The following is a 6,000-nucleotide window of genomic DNA, read 5'->3' on the forward strand; positions in this document are numbered from 1 at the left end:
CAGCCTCGGCGTAAGCTTTGCTGCCTTGATGGCACTGGAAGGGTTTCACGAGCACTAGCGGGACGGAACGGGAAAGATTGTGTGTGAGAGAGAGGTAAAGGATTTGCAGCGGATAGAAAGGGGGACTTTCACAGCGAGAGAAGAGCAGAGCGCGCAAAGCAGAAGCCAGGGGAGAGAGGAGAGGAGAGGAGAGGAGAGGAGAGGAGAGGAGAGGAGAGGAGAGGAGAGGCGTGGGGAGGGATTCAGAGGAAAGAAGGAAAAGTTGTGTCATCTTTGCATTGCTTGGAAACGTATGTCATCCAAATGTATGGTCCCTGCACACCTTGCCCAACTGCACCTTTCGTTGTCCTGCCGCGGTTTCACCCCCCGGTGGCTGGGACGGCGAGACGCACGGTGGGAAAGCCGCGCTCCCTGCCTGCGCTGCCCAGGCGTCCCGGAAGGCGCTCCTCGCGGGCGGACGCCTGGCAAGGGCTCGCCACACCCGAAGCCCCCCTGGGCCAAGCGGCCCTTTGATGCAGCGGTGGCCGCTCTCGCCGCAAGCTTGTCCGTGCCTTCGGGAGCCTGCGAGCCTAACCCGGGAGCTGGCGCGCCTTCCTGCCCCGAGGCCGGGCCTGGGCCGGAGCGTCGTGAGAAATGCTCGGGCTCCGTGTTCTCACGCGGTTTTGCTTTCTCTGCCAAGGGAATCGCTGTGACGGTTCTGTGACAGACGGAGAGATTGTATTTATTTAATCAATTTGTATGCCACTTACGTTTTAAAAATCCCTTGGCAGTTAATAACGCCTTTTAAACCATTTTTTTTTCTATTTTGGTTTGTTTTTCGCGCGCACTCTGCCTCTTTTAAGAAATCAAAAGTCGTCTCTCGATGGCCACCCTTAGCACTCCGCGTGCCTTCCTCTCCGAACTTGTCTTGTTAAACGCTGGATTAATTGGCTTTTTAAGAAGGGACATTAAGGTGTGGCCACAGAAGGACCTAATAAATAATTATTTTGACTTAGAGTCCAAATAAAATAATATTGGAAAACCAAACCAATCCCAAAAAATCCCAAACCCTGAGACCATTTATCATGCCCCATTCAGAATTCGAAGAGGTGGTGGAGAGGGAAGGGCCTGAAAGAGTTATGTACTTGGTCTTCAGAAATATGTCCATGGGGTTATTTATTTCTTCTTTATTTATTTCTTCAGAAGGCTAGTGCTTTAAGGGGGAAAATACTTGAGCTTGGGTCTGAACATTCAGAGAAAGGACTGAGAGAAGGATAGGGAGGAGGAGGAGAGGAAATGGAAACGAAAAAGAAATCAAGGAAAAGGGAACTGCAGAAGTAGAATGAAAATACATGGACACATGCAAGCCATGCTTTAAATATGCTTCGGGGCGTGGCTGATGCGCTGAAATATATCTGGTGTGGTTTCCCGTTTGTCACAGCAGCAACATGCCTTGATCTGCCCTCAAAAAGCCCTTTGCCCCGCTTGCCTCTTCTCCAGCTCTCTGCCAGGGTGCATCACATCCCCTCACACACTGAAAGGTTTCGATTTGTTGTCTCACTTTGGTTTTTGTGTCCCAGCTAGACACATTAAACTACAACCCATCATCCACAGGCCAGTTCCCTCCAGTGTTTCAGCCTGGTTTATTCCTAGGACACAACAGGCTGTAATCTATGGAAAATGCATACCACAATAAACTAGTTAATTTAAAACCAGATTAAAATTGGCTAGATTTATAACTAAGCATGGGGGCGGGGGCGGGATAGAGAGCTGTTTTGTTTTGTTTTGTTTTGTTTTTAAACTGAATTAGTTCTGAGAAAGGGCATCACAGAACTCTAATCACGTAAAACCCACAATGTCTTTCCAGAAAGCCCTTCCTTCTACATGCGACTGGACCCCCACAGGAAGAGCAGGATTCTGGATCTTCTTCTTTGTATTCCCTTTGGAACTCAGTGGCCACTCACCATCTGCTTCCAATGGTGATGACTTACAGGAGGATATATTAAATTTCTCTCCCCGCCACCCCCCCCCCCCACACACACACACAACACACACCCCACTGCCTATCCCCTTGTGCCTTGCAAAAGATCTTGCATCTCCACAAGCAGGGATAAGTTCCTGCACATGTGCATGCATGAAGGAGAGAGAAATGGTTGCTGCTCCAGGAAAGATTATAAACAAGTAAGTTGTTCTCCGAGGGCAGAGATGTTGTAGGCCAGAGTGAAATTAATACGCCCATTCTGCAGAAACATTCATAATGGGCAGTAGCATTTCAAAAAGGAAAATGGGCATTATTGTTCAGGATACAGAAGACAGGGATGTGATTTAAATTCACTGTAGGGGCAGGAGGGAAAATTTTTCCAAATCTCCCCACATTTTCAGATCTGGCTTTCAAGAAACAGTTTTTAAAAAGAAATTGAAAGTGGTGTTGAAGCTAATTTTAAGGTCATAGTGGTAAATGTCAATGTACCACTTTGATAGTATGTTACCTTCCCTTCAAACATAAGTGTGTTCATAACTGAGCATAGTGTAAAATCAAATTAAGGCTGTAGTCCTATGCATACTTCCCAGCAAATTTAACAGTGCAGTCTACTCAGAAGTGAGTCCCATTCAGTTCAATGGGACTTCCTCAAAGGTATAGAGCTACAGCTTTAATGCTAAAACAAATGAAGTGTTAGGAAAAGTATGCTAGTTTATAGGAATAGCTCATGGAATAACCTGCATGGCAAGATTGTTAGTTGGCTTTTTAGTTGGCTTCCATCACAGAAGAGAATTTCCTTCCCATCTTTATTGCTTATATTATGCTCCCCCAACCTGGTGTTCTCCAAACATTTTGGGCTGCAGTGCCCAGAGTCCCTGACCATCAGTTATGCTGGCTTGGGCTGATGGGAGTTTTAGTCCAAAAAATGTGTAGGGCACATGACTGAAGAATTTGCAAGGGGTGATTTTCCTAAGTGTTAAGATGAGGAAAGATTTAAAAAGGGACATATTTAGCCTTGAGAGGAGAAGATTGGGTGAGGTGGGAGGAGGTGATGATATCACTTTTCAAGCACCTAAAGGGTTGTCAGGAAAAAATGGGCAGCAACCAGTTTTCTGCCATCCTAGATTGTAGGACACTAGGCTTAAGTTACAGGGAAGGCAGATTTTGGCTGAACTTCAGGAGAAAACATCTTAATATTCAGAGCTGTCAGTCAATGGAGCCAAGGAAGTAGTGGGCTCTCCATCACTAGAGATAGTCATCAAAGAAACGCAGGATCATGGGAAGCTGCCACAGCCAATTCTGCCACAGACTGGACAGGGATCTGTCTGGGTTGCTTTAAGCAGGATTTCTGCCCTGAGCAAGGCACTGGACTTGGTGGCCTAAACCCCACTTGCCAATTCTGTGATTCCATGATCACACTGTCCCCAGGCTGGGTTATGTATCTTGCTTGGGAGTTTGCAAAGGGTAACCTTTTCTAACCCTTAAATAAGAGGGATGGGGTCTGCGTGTGTTTACTTTGGCCTTCTAAAATCAGATATCTTGGAGGAGTTCAAACATTCATGAAAAGCACATACAGAGTTGGATTCAGGATTGGTGTGAAGAAGGGAACTTCCATGGGAGGAAGGTCCTTGCTTGTGGAAAGCCCCTCAGTGTGAATTTTTGGGACCTTCCCACCCCCACCCCCTCGCAGTTCAGCTTGTTCCATTCATCAAGATCTCCTGATCCTTTGTGTAACACTTTTAGGACTCCTGAACAGCTGCCATGGGAAAGAGGGGTTGGAAGTTCACTTCTGCCAGTACAGTTGACCTAGCATAACTTTCTTTTTCCTCTTACGTGTGATGAAGCAATTTTTGCCTATGAAAGCTCAAGCCATGATACATTTTTCAGTCTTTAAATAGAGTTTACAAGGTGCTTTGCCTGTTGTTTTAATCCTGCAAGTTTGCATTCCAGACTGTAATTCCACTGTGGTTACAGAAAGCATCCCACACATTTTTGGAAACATCTACTGCTTTCTACGTAGAAGTACCCATGCCTTCAGAAGATCCAGGGTTCAATCCGCATCACTTCTAGGTAGGGCAGAAGAGATTTCCAATATGAAAAAACCCCCAGCAAGCTGCTGTCAGTCAGACAATACTGAATGTCCAATACTGATGGATCCATGGTCTGATGTGATGCAAGGAAGCTTTTGAGATGTTTCCCTGGAATTGCAGCATTCCAAACATATTCTAGAGTTGAGCTCAACTCTGATTGACCCTTGTGACTTTGTCTGTATCTGTACCTATTGGATGCTTGGAGGTACTTGGGGTCACCTACCTCTTCAGGATGAAAGGTAGCCTTTTGTGTCATTTCCCTCCCTGGATACTTTCCCCACTGGATTCATCATAGGAAAAAGTGGCAGGAACAGCCATCCAAATGATCATAAAAGTAGCTCATTTCAGACAGTTCCAGATACTCACAACTGGGTCTTCATTTCTTTATAAGGGCGACTGGCCACTTACTCAATACATCTTGTTCCTAGTTTTCCAGCAAGCACCGTGTATCTTCAGATAACCCAAGCCATCAGATTCTTTCTCTGTAGTGCTAGGTTATGGGTTGGAAAACTCCATCTGGAGGGACAAATCCAGCCCTCCTGGGGTCCCAGTCCAGCACTCCAGAATTGCTCAGTGGGCTATGCTCCTTCCATAGCCCCTTACCATTTCTCCCAACCAACTGAATGGTGAATGGTGATTTTTTGACTTTTGTACAGTCCCCCCCACACACACACACAATTCTGAAAGCCTATCCTAATGTTTAATTAGTTGTTCTTGGTGTTATATGCTGTCCAGTCATCTCTGACTTTTGGTCACTCTGTGAATGAAAGACCAGCAAAATGTCCTCTCCTTCATAGACCTGCTCAGCTCTTTTAAATTCAAGGCTGTGGCTTCATTTATGGACTCAGTCCATCTCACAGATGGTCTCCCCACCCCTTTTCTGCCTTTAACTTTCCCTAGCATTAATGTCTTCTCCAGTAAGTCTCACCATCTCATGATGTTCCTGAAGTATGGCATCCTCTGCTCGTCACCTTTGCTTCCAGGGCAAGTTCTGACTTTATTTGGTCCAGGACCCACTTGTTTGTCTTTCAGTCTGTCCAGGGTATTTGCAAAGATCTTCACCAGCACCATATTTTGAACATACCATTTTTTCCCGTCAGCATTCTTCACTCTCTAGCTTCCACATCCATTACACATCAAGAATACAATAGCATGGATGATCTTGGACTTGGCCTCCAGTGAAATGTCCTTGAACTTGGTCATTTTTTCTGGTTCCTTCATTGATGCTCTTCCTAATCTCAGTCTTCTAATTTCTTAGCTGCAGAACCCATTTGAATCAATGACTGAACCAAAGCAGGCAAAATCTTTCATGATTTCATTTTCTTCCCTGTTGACTTTAAATTTGTGTAATTCTTCTGCAGTCATGATTTTTGTTTTCTTAATGTTCAGCTGCATTCCTATTTTTGCACTTTCCTTTTTCATAAGAGCAGAAGTTTTTTTTATCCATTGCTGCTTTCTGCCAGTAATATAGTGTCATATGCATATCTTAAATTATTGATGGATCTTCCACCAAGATGTATTCCTTTTTCCTCTGAGCCAAATCCAACTTTCCTTTTGATACATTCTGGGTACAGATTGTACAGGTAGGAAGATAAAATACACCCTTGTCTGATGCTTTTGCTTATCAGAAGCCATTGTGTCTCTTCATCTTTTGTCCTAACATAAATTCTTTAAGCAATATTATGCTAGTTTTCTCACTATTTTTCTATCTTCACTCCCACCCCTTTTCACCATCAGCTCTGTTACCTTGACTTTCAACTGCTCCCACATTTAGAACATGGCCCTGGGAGTGTCTCCAAAATTCAGTTTGGCCCTTGGAATGCAACTATCTGTGCACTGCCATCTTTAGTTTAATCATCGGTTCATCAGCTTGAGTTAATTATAGTAGGAACCTATGATCCTGGGAACCTATAGGGAGAGCAAATTGTAACACATTGGTATGAGAGTTAA

The sequence above is a fragment of the Varanus komodoensis genome, unplaced genomic scaffold (genome assembly GCF_004798865.1).
Source record: "Varanus komodoensis strain SLA01 unplaced genomic scaffold, ASM479886v1 scaffold45, whole genome shotgun sequence".
NCBI classification, from domain to species: Eukaryota; Metazoa; Chordata; class Lepidosauria; order Squamata; family Varanidae; genus Varanus; species Varanus komodoensis.